Source organism: Spermophilus citellus (assembly GCF_964194105.1).
Source record: "Spermophilus citellus genome assembly, chromosome: 4".
In the NCBI taxonomy this organism is placed as follows: Eukaryota; Metazoa; Chordata; class Mammalia; order Rodentia; family Sciuridae; genus Spermophilus; species Spermophilus citellus.
Genome location: NC_138185.1, coordinates 160,645,666 through 160,673,353, shown reverse-complemented (window position 1 = coordinate 160,673,353; position 27,688 = coordinate 160,645,666). Strand labels below are relative to the sequence as shown.

The 27,688-nt window shown below is 35.6% G+C and overlaps 1 protein-coding gene across 2 annotated transcripts in view; it reads right to left on the bottom strand.

Moving 5' to 3' along the window:
* The window catches only part of FUT8 (fucosyltransferase 8), a 349,337-nt gene that overhangs the window by 320,207 nt on the left and 1,442 nt on the right, over window positions 1–27,688 (bottom strand). The gene's annotated exons all lie outside the window — the stretch shown is intronic.

Here is a 27,688-nt window from a genome sequence, read left to right as displayed (position 1 = left end):
GGGTAGTATATGGGAACTCTATATTAACAATCTTCAGAATTTTTTGTAAATCTAAAACAGTTCTAAAAAAATAAAGTCTTATTGAATTTTTGAATTTAACATAATAATTTAATTCACATACACATTATATGCTATTCAAATCAGTATAATTAGCATTTCTATTTCCTTATCATTTTTTTTCTGTGTGTGTGTGTGTGTGTGTGTGTGTGTGTGTGTGTGTGTTTGGAGCTTTCAATATCCTTTTTTTTTTTTTTGAGGCAGCCCTAGGGCCTCACCAAGTTGCTGAGCCTGGCTTTGAACTTACCATCCTCTTGCCTCAGCCTCCTGCACCACTGGGATTACATATGTGTACAACCATGCCTTGCTCTAGTCCTTAATAAAATATGTAACAGGTTATATTATAATCTGCAGTCACCCTATTGGGTTCAAGGATACTTAAACTTACTCCTTTTTATTTTTTGATAGGGGGTCTCACTCTTTTGCCTAAGCTGGTCTTGAACTCTTGGGCTCAAGTGATCCTCCTGCTTCATCCTCCTAAATAGCTGGGATAACAGACACACACCACTGTGCTCAATTGAACTTTTATCTCTTATTTTAGTACCCATTATCTACTTTCCTTCTTTTCCTTCTTATTCTTCTTCTATGCCTTTCCTAGCCTCTAATAATTACAACTCTGCTCTTTCTACTTTGATCTCTTCTACTGTGAGATCAACTTTTTTAGCTTTCACACATGAGAGTGTATGGGCTGTGTGCTAACAAAGTTCTCCGGTTCCTCCCATTTGGCTGCAAATGACAGGATTTCACTTTTTTGTGACTGAATAGCATTCCATTGTGTATATATACCACATTGTATTTATCCATTTATCTTTTAGTGAATACCTAGGTTGATTCCATCTTGGCTTTTGTAAATAGTGCTGCAATAAACTTGGGTGTGCAAGTGTCTTTTTGATATGGTCATTTCATTTCCTTTGGATATGTACTTATAAGTGGGATAACTGGATCATATGGTAGGCATTGTAGTTTTTTGAGAAATTTTCATGATGTTCTCCATAATGGTTGTACTAATTTACATTCCTACCAGGATATAAGAATTCCCTTTTCTCTGCATCCTTACCAGTATTTGTTATTTTTTGATAATAGCCACTCTAAGATGAGATGAAATATTATGGTTTTGATTTGCATTTCCCCGATGACTAGTGAGGTTGAATGGACATTTTTTCATATATTGTTAGCAATTTGTATTTCTTCATTAAAGCCTATTTTAAAAAATAAGAACTTAATTGATTTTTTATTTTTTAAATGATTATTTCTATTCCTTATAGCTATATATGACAGCAGAGTGTATTTTAACATATTTTACATACATGGAGTATAACTTTTCTTGTGGTTGTACATGGTGTGGAGTTACACTAGTCGCGTATTCATATATGAACATAGGAAAGTTATGTCCAAAAAGAAGTTAATTTTTAAAAATCTGAAGTAATATAAATTCCTTGAGGTTAAGGTCCTTTGATTTGGTAACATTTATAGGCTTAAGGTTTAAGATAGTACCTAACAGAAAATAGGCACTCAATAAATGTTGAGCAACAAATACTTGTGGAAACAGGCACATTTGTGAAAAGAAGCTTTCAGGGCTGGGAATGTAGCTCAGTGGTAAGAGAGTTTGCATAGTGGGTACAAGGCCCTGGATTCAATCCCCAGTGTGTGGAGGGGGAAAGCTATTTAATTTCTCAATAAATTAAAATTTAAATTACCACAAAACTTTAATTTAATACAGATTAAATTTATTTTAGTACATTTTATGCTGAATGAATTGAAGAACTTTGCATAAACTTTCACTTATTGCTTGTGAGGCCAATTTGAAATCTCTAGTGTTGTGAATGGTTCTGAAAAAGACATCAAGCCTAGTTTAGTTTATGAAAGCATTTTATTCCATCAGTAGGCTGAGTGCTAAAATATTAAACATAGTCCTTTGACAAGTAGAATTAAATGTAATAGATCTTTTTGAAGTTAAGTATATAAACATATTAGCCAGTAGGAAATATGAATTAAAATCATGAGATATCATTACATACCTATAGAATACTAAAACAAAATAAACCTAATCCAAGCTGGCAAGGAGGCTGAACAACTGGAATGCTCAGACATTGCTTAAGGGATTTGGCAGTTCCTTTTAAATTCCATGCGGACCAGCAATCCCACTCCTCAGTATTTACTGAAGAGAAATGAAACTCATGTTCATAATTGTAAAAAACAGAAAGAAAAAAAAAACAATGTCAATGAATGAGTAGATAAGCTATGGTGTATCATAAAATGGAATACTTTTCAATAAAGAAAGGAATTAATTGTTGATACATGGATGAATCTAAAAGGCTTCATGTTTTGTGAAAGAAGTGCCCTAGGTTGGCTCCATTTTTCCATTTATATGGCATTCTCAGAAACAGAAGCATAGTGATGCCAGGTGTGGTGCCACCCCAGTGACTCTGGAGGCTAAGACAGGAGGATTACAAGTTCACGGGCAGCCTCAACAATTTAACCAAATGCTCAGCAATTCAGCAAGGTCCTGCCTAAAAAAACAAAAGTAAAAGGACTGAGAAAAGGACTTGGAATGTGGCTTAGTGATTAAATGCCCCTGGGTTCAATCCCCAGTACCTACCCTACCCCCCAAAAAAAAGAATGATGGAGGTCAGATCACTGGTTACCTGTACTATAGTTAGTTTCTGTACTCTTCAAAAATTCTTGTTGAAACTAAATCCCCAAATCAGAAGTGTTGAGAGATGAAACCTAATGGGAGGTGTTTAGATCATGAGGGCTGTGTCCTCATGAATGGATTAATGCTCTTATGAAAGGATTTGGTTTTTTTGCTTTTCTGACATAGTTGTTCCTCCCCTGTCACCCTACCTCATACCATGTTAATATGCAGCAAAAGTTCCTTGCCAAACAATGTTGCCTTGATTTTTATTTCCCAGCCTTCAGAATTGTGAGGAATAAACTTATATATAAGTATTGTCTGATGTTGCCTCTATTGGATTTATTTTAACTTTTGAGAATTTGTGAGAAGTGACTGATGAACACAAAATCTTTTGTTTTGGGTTTTTTCCCCACATTTTCTATTTATTAATAATTGCCTTCCTGATGTAGACATGATCCTAGTTCATCTAAAAAGTTTACAAGGGAGAATTGAAAACCTAACACCAGCCCAAAATTGTGATCATTATGAATCTGCATAAATTTGCTGACAAATTATACATATTTCATTTTTAGATTACATTACAGCAATGCCACAACTGTTAGTTTAAAATAAAAAGTAAGTTTTGCACGTCATAATTGACAAAAAAATTGCATATGTATAGTGTGTCATGTTTTCAAATATGTATGCATTGTGAAATTAATCAATATAAACTCAAACTAATTAACATTTATTATTTTATCTATCATTTTGTGTAAAGAATATTTAAAATCTGCACTCCTGGCAAATTTCACACAATATTATTAACTATTGTCACTATGCTCTATAAAGGATTCCAGAGCTTATTCATCAATGAAACTTTGTATACTTTGTATATCACCCCCTGATAACTGCCATTCTATGTAGAACGATGTCCTCCAGGTTCAACCATGTTATGACATGTGGCAATCACAATTTTTTAATTTATTTATTTATTTTAATTAGGTATATGTGACAGCAGAATGCATTTTGATTCATTGTACAATGAATGCATTTTGATTCATTGTACAATGCAATACAACTTTTCATTTTTCTGTAAGTGATGCAGCTTCCCACCATATGTGCAGTCATACATGTACCTTGGGTAATAATATCCATCTCATTCCACCATCTTTCCATACCCCCTTCCTTCCCCACTGCCTTTGCCCAAAGTTCCTCCATTTTTCCCATGCCCCCACCCCCAGCATCCACTTATCAGAGAGAACATTCAGCCTTTGGTTTTTTGGGATTGGCTTACTTTGCTTAGCATGATATTCTCCAGCTCCTTCCACTTTCCTGCAAATGCCATGATTTTATTCTCTTTTAATGCTGAGTAATATTCCACTGTGTGTGTGTGTGTGTGTGTGTGTATACACACACACACACACACACACACACACACAATGTTTCTTTATTCATCTATTGAAGGGCATCTAGGTTACTTCCACAGTTTAGCTATTGTGAATTAAGCTGTTATAAACATTGATGTGGCTGCATCACTATAGTACGCTGATTTTAAGTCCTTTGTGTATAAACCAAGGAGTGGGATAGCTGGGTTAAATGGTGGTTCCATTCTAAGTTTTCTAAGGAATCTCCATACTGCTTTCCAGAGTGGTTGCACCAATTTGCAGTCCCACCAACAATGTATGAGTGTGCCTTTCCCCTCACATGCTCCCCAACACTTATTGTTGTTTGTATTATTGATAACTGCCATTCTGACTGGCATGAGATGAAATATATAGGTATCACATACACAGTAGTTTTGATTTGCATGTCTTTACTTACTAGAGATGTTGAACACTTTTTCATATATTTGTTGATCAATTGTATAGCTTGTTCTGAGAAGTCTGTGCAGCTCCTTAGCCCATTAATTGATTGGGTTGTTTGGTATTTTGGGTGTTAAGTTTTTTTAAATTTTTTAAATATCCTGGAGATTAGTGCTCTATCTGACATGCATGTGGCAAAAATTTGCTCCCAAAATGTAGGCTCTCTCTTCACCTCATTGTTTTTTGTTGTTGTTGTTGTCGTTTTTTTCTGAGAAGAAGCTTTTTAGTTTGAATCCATCCCATTTATTAATTTTTATTTTATTTCTTGCGCTTTAGGAATCTTGTTAAGAAAGCTGGGGCCTAATCTGATGTAATGAATGTTTGGGCCTACTTTTTCCTTTTTTTTTTTTTTTTTTTTAGATGGGGTCTTGCTATGCTGCATAAATTGGTCTTGAATTCCTGGGCTCAAGCAATCCTCCTGCCTCAGCTTTCTGAGTCTGAGATTATATATGCATGGCACCTTGCCTGGCTCCAAAAACCTTTGATATTAAAAGAATTGGAACTGCAACTATTCTGTGCAAACATTCCAATGGATAATACCACTGAATTACATTCCTTTCTTTAAAAAAAATCTTTTTTTAGTTATAGATGGACACAACATCTTTAATTATTTTTATGTGGTGCTGAGGATCGAACCCAGTACCCCACATGTCTGAGGCAAATGCTCTACCACTGAGCCACTACCCCAGCCCAGACATACCCTACCTTTTTAAAAATTTTATTTTGAGTCATGGTCTCACTGAGCTACCCAGGTTGGCCTCAAAGTTGTTGTCCTCCGGCCTTAGCCTCCTGAATGGCTGGGCACAATGGTGTACACCTATAATCCCAGCAGCTTAGGAGGCCAAGGCAGGAGGATCAAGAGTTCAAAGCTAGGCTCAGCAACTAATTGAAGCCTTAAACAATTCAGTGAGACCCTGTCTCTAAATAAAATACAAAATAAGACTGGGGATGTAGCTCAGTGGTTGAATGCCTCTGAGTTCAATCTCTGGTAGCCCCCTAAAAAATTAACTTTTTAAATTAAAAAATAAAAATTGTGTGAGTGTAGATATAGATATAGATATATAGGTATCACATACACATAGAAATACCTGGGCATAAGAGAATAACTCTCACCCTTTTGCCAGGCTGGCCTTGAACTCCTAGGCTCTAGAAGATCCTCTAGTCCAACCTCCTGAGTAGTTGAGACTACAAATACATGCTACCATACCCAGCTTAAAACTATTTATAGTGTATAATGTGATATCTACTTACACACATATATCATGGAATGATTAAATCAATCTAATTAACATATCTGTCATCTCATATATGTATCATCTCATAAAGCCATCATTTTCTTAAGAGAGAGAGAGAATTTTTTAATATTTATTTTTTCAGTTTTCAGTGGACACAACATCTTTATTTTTATGTGGTGCTGAGGATTGAACCCAGCACCCCGCGCGTGCCAGGCGAGCGCGTTACTGCTTGAGTCACATCTCCAGCTCCAGCCATCATTATTTTTTTTGTGGTAAGAATATTTAAGATCTATCTCGCAGGCTGGGTTTGGGGCTGAGTGGCAGAGCACTTACCCAGCATATGTGAGGCACTGGTTCGATCCTCAGCACCACATATAAATAAATAAAACAAAGCTCCACCAACAAGTAATAAAAATATTTTAAAAAATAAAAATAAAATCTACTCCCCCAAGCAATTTTCAAGTGTGTGTTAACTACAGTCACCATACTGTACTTAGATCTCCAGAACTTACTCATACAAGCATCCACTACTTTGTGCTCTGTAACTTTGTACGCTTTAACTAACATCACCCCCTTTCTTCCCCACCCCTTAGTCCCTGGTAACCATTCTACTCTCTGCTGAATTTGACTTTGGAGTCCACATTTAAGTGAAATCATACATTTTTTCTTCTTGTGCCTTGCCAATTTCACTTAGCATAGTATTCACCAGGTTCGTCCATATTCTTGGAAATAACAGGATTTCCTCCTTTTTTAAGGCTAAATGATATTCCATTGGGTATACAAACCATATTTTCTTTATCAATTCTGTTGGCAGGCAATTAGGTTGATTCCAAACTTACCTACTATGATAATATACCTCTTTAACTGCTTTCATTTTCCTTGGATATACAACCAAGGAGAACTGCTAAACACGTTAGTTCTGTTTTTGTTTTATTTTGTTTTTATTGTTTGTTTTTTGTTTTGTTTTTTGCAGTGCTAGGGGTTGAACTCACAGCCTCACCAAACACCTTATCAATGAGCTAAATTCCCAGGTCTATTTTTAAGTTTTTGAGAAATTTTCATAGTTTTCCATAATGGTTGTACTAATTTATATTCCCACCAACAGTGTACAAGTGTTCCTTTTTTTCCACATCTTCACCAATACTTGTTATCTTTTATTTTTTTAATAAACATCTGTTAGAACTCATCATAAAGCAGCTTTTGGATAAGTAGGAGGTAAAATTCATTTTCTATGACTGACAAGGTTAGAAAACAAGGTTTTTATCAAAGACAGGCAATACAAATCAAATGTTTTGCAGAAACTGTTAATTATTCTAAGTTTTATGAGAACAAATCTGTCTCAGTAATTCCAATAATTTTTAATGATTCCAAAATTTTCAAATTCCAAAAACTCCAATAATTAATAATTCTGGTAATTTTCATTAATAATTTCAGATATCCAAATCTAACTAATCATTTTCATTAGGAATTAATTCATTAATTATTAACCTTTTTCATCAGGAATTAATCTTTTTCATTGGGATATAAAATCTCTACTTTGTGCTCTTTAACTTTGTACCCTTTAACTAACATCACCTATATATTTACACACTCCTGTATATTTCCGTCTAAAGTTTAAGTAATTAAAATTTCAGCAGCAATATTAACTACCATGTAAAGCAGCTTCTAACTGCAATACTGTTCCTGTGAATAAATATTGTGGAAAATATAGTGACCAAGAGACTTCAGGGATTTAGAAGCACAGAAGTGAAATTATGCCAAGAGTTCAACAACAGATCAGAAAGGAGAAGAGGAGTTGCCTCACAATGGAGGTATGGGTACATTCAGCTATGCATAACAGAAAAACTCATAAAACTGTGGTTTAAACAAAATAGAAGTTTATTTTTCTCCAACATAAACTGAAAATAGTAGTTCTGGGCTACTCTACCATACCATCAATATACATGATCTTCCCAGCTCTCTATTCTACCATCCCTAAAGTATAGCCCCATCTTCATGATCTAAGTTGGCAAGTGGAGAAAAAGTTAAATAAGAGTATATCGCTCCCTTTAAACACAATGTTAGGAAGCACCACATACTTCCATTTCCATATCATTGATCAGAATTTAATCAATAAGGTTATACCTAGCTGCAAGAGAACCTCAGAAACTTGGTCTTTTAGCAAGTACAACAGTGCCTAGTAAATACTAAGTTTTGTTAACCTGAAAAAAGTTGACAATAGAAATTTGGAAAAAAAAATTACAATCTTTGCCATGGTAGGTCAAACTGAAAAATGTTGGGCTTTTTTGTTGTTGTTATGTTTTGGGATTTTTTGTTTAGTTTTTAACTAGGGATTGAACCCAAAGACACTTCACAACAGAGCTCTCTCTCAGTCCTTTTTATTCTTTGAGACTGGGTCTCACTAAATTGCCAAGGCTAGCCTCAAACTGCAATACTCCTGCCTTGGCCTCTCAAAGTCAATGAGATTACAAGTCTACACCACATGCCTACCAAGGCTGAACTATTCTTTTTTTTTTAATTTATTTATTTATTCTAATTAGGTGAAGATGACAGCAGAATGCATTTGATTCATTGTACATAACTGCAGCTCAATTTTTCATTTCTCTAGTTGTACACAATGTAGCATCCCACCATATGTGCAGTCATACATGTACCTAGGGTAATGATGTCCATCTCATTCCACCATCTTCCCTCCATCATACCCACTCCTCTCCCTCCCCTTGGCCCAATCAAAGTTCCTCCATTTTTCCCATGCCCCCATCTCCCATTATGGATCAGTATCCACTTATCAGAGAGCACATTCAGCCTTTGGTTCTTTGAGATTGGCTTACTTCACTTAGCATGATATTTTAAGGCTGGATTGGGACATAATGCCTTTTTATTTATTTATTTTTATGTGGTAAGAATCGAACCCAGAACCCCGCACATGCTAGGCAAGCACTCTACTGCTGAGCCACACCTCCAGCCCTGGACTATTCTTAATGTATCACTTACTTGAAATGGAAAAAGATAACCTTTAATTATATTTCTTACTTTTTGTCCATATTATTACAAAAGTCCATATGAGAGGGAAAAAAAAACTAATTTGGCTGGAAGTTATAAAACACCTTGACTATACAAAGGTATAAAAACCAACGGATCTAATACACAGAAAACACCATGGTAGGTAGTTAAAAACCAAACAAGGAAACAAAACCATTATTACTACATAAACACTTCAACAGTTAAGACTTTTCAGTTTTTGAGATGGGGTCTTATTATGTTGCCCAGGCCAGTCTCAAACTCATGAACTCAAACAATCCTCCCACCTCAGCCCCCCAATACATTAAGAATAGTCCAGGGCGGGGGATGTGGCTCAAGCGGTAGCGCGCTCGCCTGGCATGCGTTCGGCCCGGGTTCGATCCTCAGCACCACATACAAACAAAGATGTTGTGTCCGCTGATAACTAAAAAATAAAATATTAAAAAAAAAAAAAGAATAGTCCAGGGCTGGGGTTGTGGCTCAGTGGTAGAGCACTCACCTAGTACATGTGAGGCCCTGATATAAAATCTTATAAAACCCTAGGACCTAAAATATTCTCACTTTACTGGGCAGACCTAATGATTCAAACTAGTGTTCATGCAAGTACCTTCATCTCAAATAAGTAAATTGCATTTTTAAGACCCTAAACATCAGGTTATATATTTTATAGTCTTTAACACAAGCATGACATGGAGACAGTCCTAGTGGTAGTGCTAAAACCAGATTAAGATCTTCAGAGGTTCCAAAGTCAGAAAATATAATAGTATATTTCTGCCTATAATCTTTTTTTTTTTTTTTTTGCAGTGCTAAAGTTTGAACCCAGAGCCTCACACATGCTCTACTACTGAGCCAAATCCCCAGCTTCCTCCCTATTAAATTCAAAATAACAACTAAGATTTATTATAACTATCATGATTACTATTTCAATAAGCTTTTGAAATATTAAATAGTAAATGTTTTAATTTTCTTTCAAATTATATGTTCCCTGCCTTTCTGGAAACCTAAACTTTTGTTTAATATGCTGGATGGGTAATCAGCACTAAGTAGTGGCAAGAAATAGAAGTGAAAGCAGCTGCAACTTAAAGAGGTCTACTCTGTATCAGGTATTTTACATGATTATTTCTACCTCATCTATAAATAGGAGATATTATCAACCCTGTTTTTCTGATAAAAAAAAAAAAATGGCTCAAAGCAGCTACATGAGATGCCTAAAGTCACTCATGGTAAAACAATTAAATGGAATATCTGGAATAGGCCTCTCTTTCTCCCAAGTCTGATCCTATAGAGTATTTCTTTAGAACCAGCTCCTCAACAAAATTTCATTTTAAATGAAAAAAATACTTGTTAAATGCATCATTGGATAGTACAGTACTTTCCCAAGGAGTTTAATTATCAATAATCCTAGAAAATGAATGCAAATATATATACAGCCAGGACTACTGCATTGCACAACCCCTGGAAACTTTTTTTTTCCCAATATGAATGGTGGGCCCCTGGAGTTGTGTGATATAGCAGCAGTAAAACAGTTTGTCGTTCTCCCTGCTCAAAATAAAAGTTGCTTCTTGCTGGGCACAGTAGTGCACACCTGTATTCCCAGAAACTTGGAAGTCTTGAGGCAGGAGGACTGCAAGTTCAAGGCTAGACTCAGCAACTTAGCAAGACCTGTTTCAAAAAATAAAAAGGGGCAGGAATATAACTCAGTGATACAGCACCCCTGGGTTCAATACCTAGTACTATATAAATAAATATACAAGTAACTAAGTAAATTGTTTCTTAAGCTATACCCCTATAGCATCCAGAGACAACTGGTATCAAACATGTTGCTGAAAAAAATTTTTTTAATTATTATTTTTGAAAAATAAACAAAGCCTTGTCGAAGTCATTTACTATTGTTTAAAAAAATATTCAAAAAAGATAAGCACTCTCAAATTATTAAAGAAGGGTATTCTGAACCACATAAAAATACACTCAATTAATTTAATTGATCATTCAGAAAATGTGAATGATATACAACTATATCTATTATAAGAGATAAAAATTTTCTTTAAAAAAAAATGGTTATACCAAGGACTAGCAAGGATATGGAGCAACTAGAACTATCATACACTGTTGGTGGGAATTTAAAAATAGTAGAGCCACTTTGGAAAACAATTTGGCAGTTTCTTGCAAAATTAAACATGTTTACCATATGATCCAGCAACCCTATTCCTAGGTATTTATTCAAGTAAAATGAAAACTTATAATCACACAAAGACCTTACATGAATGCTTATAGCAGCTTTAGTCAAAACTACCCAAAAACAGAAATACACAAATGTCTTTCAACAGATGAATAAATAAACCATGGTACACTATGGATTACTACTCAGCATGAAAAGGAACAAAGGATTGATACCCACAACATGAATGAACCTCAAATGCATTTTCTAAGTAAAAGAGGGCGATCCAAATGTTTATATAACTATAATGCCATTCACCTGATAATCTGAAAAAGCAAAATGGCCCTGGGAGCAGTATAACAGGGAGTTGAAGGTATGGGGAAAGGCTAACTAAAAAGTCAGTAGCAGAAACTGTTTTGATTAAGATGGTGTATTTGCCAAAACCTGTAGAACTACACATCCCAAAATTGAATTTTACTGTACATAAGCTTTAAAATGAATAATATTTTTTTAAAAAAAGCATGGACAAATAAAGAAAATATATTAAATTGGGGGGGGGAAGAGTTTTGACTATTAAATTTAGAAATGTCTGTCTTCTAGAGATAACATAGCTGCCTCGGTGTAGATAAAATGCAAAATGCTTGGGCTGGGGATATAGCTCAGCACCAAAAAAATGCAAAATCCTTTTCCTTTCCCTGCTTCTCTTTTCTAACTATATATGAGACCAACAGAGAGAAATGAAGACAGGAAATACAGTACTCTGAAGGCATAATCTAAATTCCTAGACTACCACTATTCTTCCTATTTGCACAGTCAATAAATCATCTTTATATCTAAGCTATTTCTGAATTGTTATTTTAATGCTTCTTATTTTTTTATCTAAGGATGCAAAAATAGTAAGTTATCTCTTTACTTGGTGTAGCTTTCAGTTAGTTTATTTTCAGGATTAGTGGCTATTAATATAAATATATTACCCAACCCTATAATCACACATGTTCAGAGGTAGAAATAAAAAAATAAAACCACAAATCTACAGACTGATAACAGCTGCCCATTTATTTACATTCCAAGTAGTCAGGAATCTTCAAGATAGCTTTCAATGCAAATTTTAGTCAGGTTTCAAATCTTCAATGCAGGAGTGCTCACTTTTCACTACCCTATATGTTACCATGGATTAACTAGGTAATAAAGCTAGGTAATAAAAATATGTTACTGAGTCTGGCCTGATGGCACACACCTGTAATCCCAGCAATTTGGGAGGCTGAGGCAGGATGATAGCAAGTTCAAAGCCAGTCTCAGCAACTTAGGCCCAAAGCAACTTAGCAAGACCCTGTTTTAAAATAACTACAAGTTTTTTAAAAAATTAAAGAGGAAGGGGAGCAGGGGGTGCTGGAGATGTGGCTCAGTAGTTAAGCATCCCTGGGTTCAATCTCCAGTACCAAAAAAAGAAAGATACACATTACTAGGTGTTGCTCTGCTTTATATGCTCATTCACTGATATTAAATACCTGAAGAAGGCAATAACATACGCCAAAAGGAAAAATACATACTTGCAGTAGGATTAAGGCAAAAAACTCATAAGCTGACAACATATAATACATTTCTAAAAAGGCTTTCCTCAGTTTGTCTGCCCAGAATGCCCTCATTTATTCTTTATGCTAAGCTTAAATGTTACCTCCTTTCAATACAACCATCGCCACTCATCACACCCTAATAGAAGTGCCTTTACCTCCTCTTCTTCTTTCATAACAATTTCCAAATTATAATTATTAATTCATATGTTAGGGATGATAAAAACCTGAACTGTTAGAGTAACAAATGAAATAAAAAGAACAGATGAAATAGACAAACACTGCAGTAAAAAAATTCATAATTTAACAACTAAATAGATCTGACAAGGATTCAATGACTAATTCAAGTTTAGATAATAGGAAGGATAAGCCAATAATAGAGAAAGGAAAATTCAAAAGAACAAGTGCATTTCAGGGCTGGGGATGTGGCTCAAGCGGTGGCACGCTCGCCTGGCATGCGTGCGGCCCGGGTTCGATCCTCAGCACCACATACCAACAAAGATGTTGTGTCCGCCGAGAACTAAAAAATAAATATTAAAAATTCTCTCTCTCTCTCTCTCTCTCTCTCTCTCTCTCTCTCTCTCTCTCTCTCTCACTCTCTCTTTAAAAAAAAAAAAAGAACAAGCGCATTTCAAAAGAAAGAAAGCTCAAATTGGGGCATGGCGATCAAGTGGCAATCTCCAGGAGAAAACTTAAATTCCAGAAATTATGGTAGAGGAATTATCTGTTAAGTGCTCTTACTAAAAGCCAAAGGAACAGTTACCATTGAAAGGCAAAAGGGCTAGAGGAACAAGTATAAGGCAAATACCTGAGAAACAAGTTGAACCTGTACATGAAAAAAAGAAGCAACCAGGATCTATAGGAAAGCCAGGAGGACTACAAAGTTTTAAGCAGAATAGAGGAAGACAAGGGGCTCACAGTGTCAAATTCGAAGCAGGAAGACTACAAAAGTTCCCATTTGGGGATTCAGAAAGTCACTGGTAACAACAGAAAGAATAGTTGTGAAAAAGAAGATAACAAAATTGACAAAACAGACATACTCTCTACCACCACCCCCCATTGATGGATTGCTGGACAATACAAAAGAAAAAATAAAAAGGGAGGAGGTGGGAGGGGGCAGGGGATTAGCAAGTATGGTGGAATATGATAGACATCATTATCCAAAGTACATGTATGAAGACATGAATTGGTGTCAACATACTTTACATACAGCCAGAGATCTGAAAAATTGTGCTGTGTATGTGTAATAAGAATTGTAATGCATTCCACTGTCATTTATTTTTTTTAAATCAATTTTTTAAAAAGGGAGAAGGTGGATAAAAAGGGGGAAGAAAGAATAAGAAAGGTTTCGTTTAGGCCATTAAAGATATTGTTAAAGATGAGTGAGATAAAAAGGATTGAAGAAATAATTAATGGAGCTACACATTGTAGCAGGTGGAATAAATAAAATAGGTAGTCCTGAGGTAAAAAGGACACATCCTTGGTACCAAATAGGAAAGAGAAATTAACACAAATTAAAGAAAGAGAAAAAGCAAAAATTAAGTAGTTCCTACTGGATGGTCTTAATCTCCTTAATCTACTCATATGGATTAACTGGAACAACCCACAAAATCCAAGAGCAGTATAGTAGAATCAGGCACTAAAAAGGGTTCTGAAATGGCCTTTATAGGAAGTGAAAAAGAACTGCCAACCAACACAAGCAAGTATATTAGAACATATTTTCTAATTAATTGTTCATTTCATTTTTACTTAATTAGTAGAGCAGCACAAATTCTCTTATTCTTTTGACTTATTCTTTTGAAGCCAGCCTCTGTATCTCATTTAAGGTAATGATGGTCTGTGTCTTCTGTTGTATATTACCTCATTTATTCTTTAACAAAGGTTTTAGATAAAATCATTCTTGTTGCTTTAATGTGGTTCTAGACTTGCTCTGATTTTCTGCATAAATATGAAGATAGTATCAAGAAATCCTTAATATCAATTTTCTTAACAAGTATTTGAAAGAACTATATAAAGAGGAATTTTAATCCTAGAAATAGTTCTCTCACCTGACAGTTGCCCATTTATTATTATGACTAAAAATAAAAATTTCCTGAGAAAATATAATTGATGGTGGTCTTTAATATTTTGAAGGCTTAGAAGTTTTAGAAAGAAGTTTCTTATATTCACATTGGAATCTTTCCAATTACACAATTTGTATTTAGGTACTTTATATGTGTTAAAATAAGTATGGCATATCATATATTCAAAAGAATATTTTTGCCATAAAAAGCTCTACACTTACTACTAGAATGCTGCCATTACATTAAAAGCTCTGGGATTCAACTTTTGGAATTGCTTTAAATTCTTAACACAATTTTTACAATATTGTCAAAAGTGACAAATCTTTATACATTAAATATAGGTTTGATATGGGGATAGTTCTGGTTATCATAAAGTGGTTTACCTATATTAGAAATACTACTTTTGAACAGAAATGACTATAAAACATAAAACAAATTTCCTTATACTGCTGTAATGATACCATCATTAAAATATATTTATAGATTATTTCCCTCTCCATAATATCTGCTCTGTGGCATACCACTCACACATTCTAAAATGTGGGATAAAAATAGATTTCAATCATTTTATAGCCATACTTCCCACTATTATAGGTAATACAAAAAACTTGAAGCTAAGAGTCAGATTATTTGAATATTTGAGTAGTGACAACATTCTGATCTTTAAATTTAGCTAGCTGTAATCAGTGCCTTTCTTTTTAATTCTGTACTGAAAGTGGACATTACCCCTTTGGCATATACCTGATATCAGTCTATTCAGTCAGATCTTTAGTCCTTTTATACACACATGTACAAATACACACATACCCTATTTTTTTAAGCCCTTATATTAGTATTTTTGTCCTAGCTTGGGTTTTGTTATTGTAGTTGTTTTTGGGTTTTGGTGGTGGTTGTTTTGTTATTGTTGTTGTTGTTTTGAGGGGTTACCAGGGATTGAACTCAGGGGCACTGGACCAGTGAGCCACAATCCCCCACCCTATTCTGTATTTTATTTATTTGTATTTTATTCAGGGTCTCACTGAGTTGCTTAACACCTCGCCGTTGCTGAGGCTGATTCTGACCTCGCAATCCTCCTGCCTCAGCCTCTAGAGCCGCTGAGTTACAGGCATGCGCCACTGTGCCCAGCTGTCCTAGCTTGTTACCTGTCGGCTTTACCTCTAGGACAATCTTTCCATCCATTTCCTATTGCTCTCTGAAAAACAGTCTAACTCCACTTGACTGCCTTGAGGCCAGCTTGGCACAAACTTAATCTAAAGTTGCTTTGCCCCTCATTCTGCCACCAAAACAAAAAATAACTAAGAAGAATAATTTTTCTCTCACCTTCATAACAAGTTTAAAACACTTCTATAGCTCCAACTCAGAAAATTAGTCAACTATGACTTTATTTTCTTCAAAAATCTTTATTAACTAAGCATTTGATTAACTCTGAGTTGTGCACATAAATTAAGAAACACCCAACAAAATGTTTAATCACCCATTTGGATGCTTACATACAATCCCAAATTTGTTCATTGCTGAATGTCTATTAGGCCATATTGCCGCAGTCTGGCTGGGCACAGAATCACGAGCCACTCAAGCAGGAACAAAACTTTATTTTTGAAAATGCCGCCAATACCCGTACACGTCCGGGAAGAAGCCAGTCCACCCACGCGGTGGTGTTCTACCAGAACCTGGAACACAAGTTCCTCCCCCGGAATTCCCTCCTACTGTACTTCCCCAACCAATGGGAACTCTCCAGGAGTCCCGTAGCAGACCGAGGTGAACAGCAGGAGTCCAATATCCATATGAATGCAAATCTTAACATAATCATATCTCTCAATGGCTAGCTGGCGTCACCTTACAACCAAAAGTGCCATGCATCACATTACTTAGCTGTGGCTCTTAGCACCATATCTTAATCTGTTCAGAATGATATAACAAAATACCTTAGACTGAATAATTTATAAACAACAGAAATGTACTGCTCACAATTCTGGATGACACAAAGACCAAGATCAAGGCTCCATCAGTATCTGGTGAGGGTTCACTCTGCTTCATAGATGGTACCATAGTACCTCACATGTCAGAAGGGAACAAGTTGCCTCAAACTTGTCCTTCCCTGAGGGCTCTGCCGCCCCCCCCCCCCACCCACTGACCTAATCACCTTCCAAAGTCTCCACCTTTTAATACCATTAGATTTCAATATGGGAGGATGCAAACATTAAGACCATTGTAGACATAAGCCTCATTTTGGGATTCAGAAGGAGGAAAAAAGAACAAATACTTAAAGGAAAGAGTTAAAGTACATTCTAGGAAAAGGTTCATAATCCACTTAGCTGTGAAAAATGGAATATAAGAAAGTAATTCATTTTATGGACAAAAAACACAGACCCAAAGGAGATAATTGGCTTGCACAAGTTCATTCGTTTGGTGGCAGAGCTGACACTAGCATTCAAGTCTCCGGATTCTAAGTTTAAAGACTTTCTACTTTATCCATTCATTCAGATTATTAAACAGATATATGCTAAATGAAATGAGGCAGGAACAAAAAAAACTACATAATCCATTAATGTCAAATTTCTAGAAATAGCAAAACTATAGAGACAAAAAAGGACATCAGTGGATGCCTAGAGCTGGAGATAGGAGCAGGGATTGACTACAAATGGGAAAGAGGGAGATTTTTGGAAGATAAAAGTGTTCTAAAACCAGAGTGGAGGGACCATTGTTGCACAACTGTATAAATTTACTAAAACTTGAGCTGTGAATTTTATGGTATATAAATTATACTTCAACAAACTTCTTTTTTAAAATTACTGAGAAGGGAGAATACATTTTCAAGATTGCTTGACTCTGTTTTCCCAGACTGTAATCCTAATTAACCCCAAACAAATGTAATTTTCTTTGTTCGCAAATAAATAAATAAATTACTATGAAGGAACTCAGTAATTAAAGAACTTAAACAACTCAATATCAAGAATACAAATAACCCAATTAAAAAGCAGGCAAAGGCCCTAAATAAACATTTTTCAAAAGAACACATGTAGAGCTGGGGATGTGGCTCATTGGTAGAGTGCGTGTCTAAACATGCATGAGGCCTTGGGTTTGATCATCAGCACCACCAAATAATATAAGATAGATAGATAGACAGAGAGACTGACAGACAGCCAACAAGTATATGAATAAATGCTCATCATTGCTAATAACAATAGAAATGTAAATCGAAATCACAATAAGCCAGGAAGATCGGGGCCAGCCTTGTCAACAGTGAGGCATTAAGCAACTCAGTGAGACCCTGAATAAAATACAAATAAGTGAAATACAAAATAGGGCCCAGGATGTGGCTCAGTGGTTGAGTGCCCCTGAGTTCAATCCCTGGTACCAAAATTCCCACAATGATACATTGCTGGTAGAACTGCACATTGGTGTAACCACTATGGAAAGCAGTATGGAGATTCCTCAGAAAATTTCTAATGGAACCACCATTTGACCCAGCTATCCTACTCCTCAGTTTATATCCAAAGGACTTAAAATCAGCATACTACATTGATGCAGCCACATTAATGTTTATAGCAGCTCAACTCACAACAGCTAAACTATGGAACCAAGCTAGGTGTCCTTCAACAGATGAATGGATAAAGAAAGAAACAGTGGTGTATATATACTCAATGGAATATTATTCATCCTTAAATAAGAATGAAATTGGGCTGGGGTTATGGCTCAGTGGCAGAGCGCTTGCCTCACATGTGTGAGGCACTGGGTTCATTCCTCAGCACCACATATAAATAAATAAATAAATAAATAAATAAATAAATAAATAAATAAATAAATAAAAGTATTGTGTCCATCTACAACTAAAAAAATACTTTTAAAAAAAGAAGAATGAAATTATGGCATTTGAGGTAAATGTATGGAACTGGAGAATATCATGCTAAGTGAAATAAGCCAATCCCAAAAAACCAAAGGTGAAATGTTTTCTCTGATAATGTAGATACTAATTCAAAATAATGGGAGCAGGGCTAGGGAAGGATAGAGTTATTTTGGATTAGGCAGAGGGAAGTGAAGGGAGGGGAGCAGGTATGGTAGGAGGAAGGATAGTAAAATTAATTGGACATTATTACCCTATGGCATATATGGCTATACAACCAATGTGATTCTACATCATATACAAACAGAAGAACGAGAAGTTATACTCCATTTATGTATGATGTGTTAAAGTTCATTCTACTGTCATGTATAACTAATTAGAACAAAAAAAAAATCACAATGAGATATCATTTTACACCTGGTAGTGACTACTCACATAAAGACAAAGGACAGCAAGTGTTGACAAGAAAGTACACAAAAGAAAACCCTTTTATCACTGTTGGTGGTAACTGGTACAATCATTATAAAAAAACACTATGCAGATTCTTCCAGAATAAAACACACATCTATCATATGCTCCAATAATCCCACTTCTGGGTATACCTTCAAAGAAAATGAAATCAGTATGTAAGAGATCTTTTACCACCATGTTCTTTGAAGTATTATTTACAATAGATAAAATATGAAATCAACCTAGGTGTGTCCATCTATGAGTAAAGAAAATATAGTATGGCCCCTCAGTACCTGTGGGGGATTGGTTCTAGAATACAAATAACTACCCCTACAAATAATTAAAAGCACAGATACCCTATTACCTTATATAAAAGGGCATAGTATTTGCATATAACCCATGCAATCCTACCATATACTTTTTTTCCTACCATACACTTTAGATGATCTCTAGATCATTTATAATGCTTAACACAATGCAAATGCTAAATAAATAGCTGTTATACCATACTTGTTGTATCATAACAACAAGAAAGAGTCTATACATTTTCGGGATGGATACAGGTTTTTTTGTTGTTGTTCCTCCTCCCCAAATATTTACAATCTTCAGTCTCTTGAATATTTTTGGTGGGGACTTTTTGTTTGTTTTGTTTGCTCATGGCAATAATGGAGAGCAAACCCAGGGCTCTGTGCATACTAGGCAAGTGCTCTACCACTGAGTTACATCCCAGGCTCTATCAATCTGTGGGATACAGGGCTGCAGGGGGTCAAATGTATGTGTAAGCATATGTAAAGTGGAATCTTATCCAGCCTTAAAAAAGGAAGAAATCCTGTTGAAAAAGTAAATAACAGGCCATTCTGGCATATTGATAATTTTGAGTTAAAGGCACCTGAGAATCATTCTAATCTTCCATATCTTAAAAGCAGGAGATGAAATTCCCACATGAAAGATACCTTCCTGATACTAAATGGAATCAACATTCTTACTGAGGAGAAGAGGCTGAAATGGAGAGAATTCTGTACAAACCTTATTAAAATATTTCTTATCATTTAAGTCTCCTCATATAATTTGGTTGCTTTTTTACAAGTTACTTTTTTGGGGAGAACAGGAGGATACTCCGGACTGAACCAAGGGCACTTTACCACTGAACTACATTTCCAGCCCTTTTTATTTTGAGACAGAGTCTCACTAAGTTGCTGAGGCTGGACTCAAACTCATGATACTCAACTTCCCAAGTCACTGGGACACAAGCCACTGTTCTATTGAGTATGTAAGCATTCAACTCTTTAGGTTTTCATTTCTTTATGAAGGCTTCTGGGTCATATAAAACTTGTATTAAATAAATTTGTATTCTTTTCTCTTGTTGATCTATCTTATGTTAATTTAATTCTCAGGCCCTGGTTAGGGGGAAAAACCTGAAAGGATAAAGGAAAAGTTTTGCCTCCCCTACACTGTCATTGGGATGAAACCAGAGAACACTATATTTAGTGAAATAAGCAAGGCACAGAAAGACAAATACTATAAGATCTCATTTCTATGTGAAATTTTAAAAAGTCAAACTCATAGAAGCAGAAAATAGAATGGTGGTTACTAGGGACAGGGGAAAACGGGAAGATGCTGGTTAAAGGGTACAAAAATTTCAGTGCAAGATGTTTTATACAGGATAAATAAATTCTGGAGATCTAATATATATCGGGCTGACTATAGTTAGTAATACTGTCATGAATACTCGAAATTTGCTAAAAGAGGAGATCTTAAATGTTCTTAGTACACACATATAATGGTTAACTGTGTGAGCTAATTAACATGTTAATTAGCTTGACTGTTAATTAGCTTGACTAGTAATCACTGTAATAATTACTAATTGTAGTAACCATTTCATAATGTATACATATAGTAATAAAATTGTACTCCTTAAATTTATATAATTTTATTTACCAATTATACCTCAGTAAAAGTAGTAAGAAAACAAAATTTCACTTAAACAAATAAGGAATTCTGATTTTAGCTTCAAGATCTTACAGCTCTCCGGAAACTATAAAAAGTACTATATCACTAAAACATAAAGAAAGCAGCATTCTTCCAAACTTCAGATCCTTTTCCCTTTAGAATTTCCAAAAGTTAGGTACTTTATTTTCCAGCCTTACATTTGCAATGGAAACAAAGTATTAAGAACTGTATAGGGCTGGGAATGTGGCTCAAGTAGTAGTGCGCTCGCCTGGCATGCGTGCGCCCCGGGTTCGATCCTCAGCACCACATACAAACAAAGATGTTGTGTCCGCCAAAAAACTGAAAAAGAATAAAAATTTAAAAATTCTCTATCTATCTTTAAAAAAACTGTACAAACATACAGAGGAAATTTGTACATAATTCCTATTAAAACACTTATTTATCATTATTTTATTTTAGGAACTATCTGTATTGCTCCAAGTCTCTGCAGACAGTTACAGAATAGAGGATATATTCTGTTACCCTTATCTGGTCTAACAAAATTGTTCCAAACAAACTTCTTTGGTGATTTCATTTTCATTACATCCTGTGCTATTATAATTTAAGCACTAATAGAATCTCTTTTAAGGGCAACTATTATCTCTCATCCTAGCATAACTGACAAACTCTAATCCCTAGGCTACATACACCACTATTTATCAAGCTGATACTTCTAATATTTGAACCTTAGGGGGGGGGGGGGAAGACAGTTTTAATTAATGAAGGCCTAATTGTCTCTAATTATGTCAGAGGAGGCAATCAGGATTACTCACTAAACATCCATTCCTAACACTGCTGAGGCTCAATTTACCAAGCATAAAGAAGAGCCTTTTGGCCAAGAATTTCAATTACCTCCTTCCTAAACCCTAGAGTTTCACTAAATTTTCTAAAAGAGAAAATCTAAAACTTATGAAAAAGAAAGCAAAATGTTTACCCTGACTTAGCTCTAACTTTGAATAGGTTTTCTCAAAATTATTAATTTTTTGACATTTGATAACTGAATAGTTATTCAAAGAACTCAAAGCACAAAAAACTGTAACAGAATCTCTACTAAATATATCTCTCCTTTAGGTACAAGTACAACTCCACATGTTAGAAAAACTGAATCAAACAATTAGGGCTCTAATTATCAAATACATTTACTCCATTCGAACTTTTCACAATAGCTGGCTTAAACCCACTTAGAGTACTCCCTTAAGTAGAGGAACACAAAGAGTTTAAGAGTTCTCTTAGCTGGGCAGACTCCTAAAATCCCAGCTACTCAGGAGGCTGAGGATCACAAATTCAAGGCCAGCCTAGGCAACCTGGCAGGAGACCTCATCTCAAAATAAACAATAAAAAGGGCTGAGGATGAAGCTCAATGGCAGAGCACCCCTGGGTTCAATCCCTAATACAAAAAAAAAAAAAAAAAAGAGTTTTCTTTGGGCTGGGGTTGTGGCTCAGTGGTAGAGCTTGCCTAGCATGCATGAGGCACTGGGTTCAATCCCCAGCACCACATAGAAAAGCTAAATAAACAAACTAAAAAAGTATTATGTCCATCTACAGCTAAAAATATTTTTTTAAAAGCTCTCTTCAATGAACATAGTATTTGATATTATTGCAATGAGGCATACAAAATAGGTGAAGAATTTGTTTTTATAAAAACCAATTCCACGAAGTCAGGAACTCTATAGATGGAAGATAAAAATAAGGGACATGAGAATGCACTCCAGGAAAGTAGAAGAGGGGATTATATTAAACATTAGGTAGAATAAGTATGTGACTGATCCATGACCCTTAATCATGAACCATCTTCCACAACCCCTTTGTTTTTTGGGGGGGTTTTTTTGGTGCTGGGGATTGAATCTATGGTCTCCTATATTCTAAGCATGTGCTCTAATCACTAGGCTACATACACCACTAGTCCCATCTCCCTTTTCATATAAAGTTACAAATTTATTTTTCAATTAAAAATATTAAAACTTTGCAGTGCATGGTGCACACACCTGTAATCCCAGATGCTGGTGAGACTGATGGAAGATCGCAAGTTAAGAGACTAGCACAAGAAACTAGCAAGCAAGACCCTGGCTCAAAAATAAAATTTAAAAGACTGGAAATAACAGCTCTGTAGAGAGCACATACCTACCATGTGCAAGGCCCTGGGTTCAATCTCTAGTACCACCAAAGTATAAAAATGATGTTCTGATCTTTTGCCTACTATCTCAAAAGTAAACAAATTCATTATTTTAAAAAAAAAAACCTATTATAACATTAAGAACTAATGTTTTACCTGTAAATGTCCTCTGATCCCTAAGAAAGAAAGAAGAAAAAAAGAAAAACCCAAAGTCAATTCTCATATTTCCTACCACTGCCAGGAAAGGGTGACAAATAGAAGAAAGTGGAAAGACAGTTTAAAAAAAAAAGGAAGAAGAAGAAGAAGAAGAAGGAGAAGAAAAGAAGAAAAGAAGAAGAAGAAGAAAAGAAGGAGGAGAGGAAGAAGAAGAAGAGAACTCCCTTATCTCCAACAAGGCTGGCTACCAACCAGTACAATTCTTGGTTTTTAGTTGTAAATGGAGACATTATCTTTATTTTATGTATTTTTTTATTTATTTATATGTGGTGCTGAGGATCAAACCCAGTGCCTCACCCATGCCAGGCAAGCACTCTACCACTGAGCTACAACCCCAGCTCCACCCTTCATCTTTTTATGACCAAAACTATCACAGAGAAATGTTTTTAAATAGTAATATGAGTAGGATACTAGGTTTTATCAAATAAAGACTTCTTAAAAGAAACCTTAAATAAAATTAACCCTATAGTTCTGCTTTCTGTGAAGTGTTGTACAAGAAGTAATTGACATCCATGGCATAATATCATAGACATTTAATTTGCTCTTTCTTTACTGAAAGAAAAATGTGCAGTATCATATAAAGTTTATATAAGTTACATGTTCAAAATATTTTAGAGATTCATATAAAGTTATTTAGTCAAGGAAGAAAAACCTCCACAAGTTGAGTGATAAGGTTAACTTTATTGGTTTGATTTTTTTTTTAAGAGAGAGAGAGAGAATTTTTAATATTTATTTTTTAGTTTTCGGCAGACACAACATCTTTGTATGTGGTACTGAGGATCTAACAGGGCCACACGCATGCAAGGCGAGCAGGCTACCGCTTGAGCCACATCCCCAGTCCCTATTGGTTTGATTTTAAATCATTCCAAAAAGAAAACTGAGATAAGGAAGGGTAGTTGGAGGAGGGGAAATTTAGGCAAGAGAGAATGTAGAGAGAAGAAAGTTGAGACTTGATATTAATCAATTCAAACACATTTTTTAAATGCACACACACACCCAAAAAATATACTTTTGTTGAAGATTTTTTTTAAAAGAGAGAAAGAGAGAGAGAATTTTTTTAATATTTACTTTTTTAATTTTCGGAAGACACAACATCTTTATTTTATTTTTATGTGGTGCTGAAGATCGAACCCAGCGCCCCGTGCATGCCAGGTGAGCGCCTTACCGCTTGAGCCACATCCCAAGCCCCGAAGATATTTTTAAGGCTCTTTAAAAATTAGTCCAGCCCAGAGCTTTGGCACTCACCTATAATTCCAGCTATTTAGGAGACTAAGGCAGGAGGATCACAAGATGGAGGTCAATCTGGGCAACTTAGCAAGACCCTATCTCAAAGTAAAATTTAAAAAGGGCAGGGGGTATAATTCAGAGGTATATATAATTCACTTGCCAAACATCCTCGAGGGCCTTGGTTCAATCCCCAGTACCCGCCCCCCCCACACACACACACACACATACACAAAAGGAAAAGAAAAACTTACTTTTAAAAAATATTTACTTTTATGTTCATAAAATGGAATGACACACTTTCTTCTATACTTACGTATGTGTTATAAAATGAAACAGGTACATCTATCATTTAATTAAACCAAGATATTTACTAATTGCAGATTATAGTAAAACAAAAATAACCATTAAATTTTAAAAATTATTTTTTATTTATCATCACTGAGATACTCTTTACATAATTTACGGATAACAATCAACTATTGTCCTCAGAAAAGTGAATATGCTAATGATTTAATCTACACATCATTATCAGTTTCTAGGCTTGAATTTAAAAGACATGTGAATGATCAGAAATAAAACAACATATCTAACTGATGACAGTTCAGAAATCTAAATAAGGGATACAGACCACAAAATCAAAGATACAAGTTCAATTTAATAGATCAGCTAGACCCCCTGCATTATATTATAGAAGACAACAATTATAAAGGTTAAGAAGTAACACGGCGGGGGGGGGGGGCGCGCTGGGGATGTGGCTCAAGCGGTAGCGCGTGCGTGCGGCCCGGGTTCGATCCTCAGCACCACATACAAACAAAGATGTTGTGTCCGCCGAAAAATAAATAAATACATAAATAAATAAATAAATAAATAAATAAATAAATAAATAAGAAGTAACACGGGGATACTGCTTTCTTTCTTTCTTTTTTTTTTTAAGTTGTCAATGGACTTTTTTTTTTTTTAATTTATATGTGGTGCTGAGAATCGAACCCAGTGCTTCACACATGCTAGGCAAGTACTCTATCACTACGCTATGACCCCAGCCCTCCATTTCTTTTTTAAAGTATTTCCACTTTTGAAAAATACCAACCTTACTATAAAATTAATATCTCCACCTATACAAGACTCTGCTTGAAACATTTTTTAGGACTACAAATATTATAAAGAAAAAAATTAACACACAATTGCACAAAGGGTCAAGAACACATATTCCCTTTCAATGTGCTGCACAAGAAGGTTGAGAAAAGACTATCACACACTAGGACATATTTTCAGACATTTTACGTGAGAAATTCAAGAAACAAACACTTCCTTTCATTATTTCAGATGATGACTTTGTAATCATAACATATGCACCCTACAAATAACTAAGTGCAGATATATGCCCACATTAATTCCCCTACTTTTTTAATTAAAAATTTATGTTTCTCCTGGTCAAAAAATATGGTTTTACGTGTTTTCAAAGTTCAAACAGCTATTAAGCGATACTTTGCTTTGGCACTAGCTCCCCCTCCAGACCAACCTACTAATGTAACTACATTTAAAACAAACGATGAACACAAGTTTTTCAAACCATTAGCAAATTTCAAAATTCATACTTTTAAGGATATTCCTATTCCTTAAAAATTAATTGGTTAGAATTTGTAATAAAACATTCCAAAATGCAATCAGAATGATTGTTTCTGCAGGAAAACAACTTAAAATGACTTTTTAGATAAATTCACAAACATTCTTATAAATACAATCTATACAGTACCATATTAAAACTATTTTGAATCATTCTCCTAGTAAACTACAAGACACCCTTCATGTTAACTATTTGATCGAAGACACATTTTTGCATATTTTCTGCAAACTATGCAAGTTTCATACCAGCTGTTCTGCTCAATTCAAACAGAATTCTCAATTTATAGAGCAGCAAAAGAAAAATCCATGCCTCCAAGTCTATTCATCTAACTCCCTACATTTTTACATATTAAAGCCTATAAAATCACAATTTCAAATGCTTGTTTTTCCATTTTGTCCTTCCTACTGTAGTTATTTATAAATAGCATTTTATAACTAACACAACATTTATAAGACTTTCTATACACACTTTATAATATACTTCACAAGGATAGCAACAAACAGGAACTTACAATTGGCTTAGGGATTTAGGTTGTTTTAAGTTTAAAGAAGAGAGACAACTTACACATTTCAGTGTATAATTTCTCCCCTAAAATACTTTCTATATGGTGCACCTTTATTAGAGAACTGGGCATAAAACATGTTCCAATTTAGTAAAAAAAAAATTAATTTGCACTTAATTCACTTAACCCCAGAAATAAAAAGAAAAAAATCTATAATGAAACCCACTTACAGTTTCTATAGAGATAAGCCAAAGTCAAGTCAGTTACTTGTGACAAGTTTAACTCTTAATAAAAAATTTGCATTGCACTCTTACAGAAGACTTGAGATTTGGGGTTATCTACTGCAGTCCGGCTTTCCTGGGTCCACGTTCTTGAGTTAGCTTAATTTAAACACAGATAGGAAAAACACACCACTTCTCCCTGCTTGTATCCTCATTCTAAAGGGTAATATGCACCAAAATGCTAAATGCTCATCAGAGGTAAACCCGTTAACCCTGACATTGCCATTTAACTTAAATACGTTGCGTCTCAGAAGATTGCAATTCCCACACGAAGAGAACAGGTGCTGCATCCGACAACCTACTCACACTTGCAGGACAAACCTCCTTGAACTAATAAATATAAGTGCATTTAACCTTTCCAAATAAGTTTAGGAACTCAAAAGCCGCCAGCACATTTGCACATCAAAAGGAGGCACTAAGCAGTCACGCCGTTAATTGCCCTGCATCGGCCCCTTGCCGCCAGCGCATCTTTGTGCGGGTTTTCTCCATGATTTGTAGCCTGAGAAGCCCTCCCAGAAACCCCATAACACAGAAGCATCCTCCTTCCCACAGTCGGTGACTACAGGCACCAAGCGCTGCCCAAAGGGTAGGTGCAGTCTGGAGATATGGAAAGCTGAGGGACACCTCCCACCCCCGCCCCCATCCCTTCTCCTCTCCTCGGCTTCGGCCCCTGCCCTAAGCAAGGATGCGCGACGCGGTGGCTGCCACAGCGCAGCGTCCCGGCTTGGCGGTGGTTACCCCTCACCCCTTGCCCGTGCCTCCAGGGCCGCGCCAGGACACCCGCCAGAGCTCCCGGGGTCTCCCTCCCCACTTTTCCGGGAGCCGCTGGATAAGCAGCAGCAGTTGCAGCAACAGGCCCAG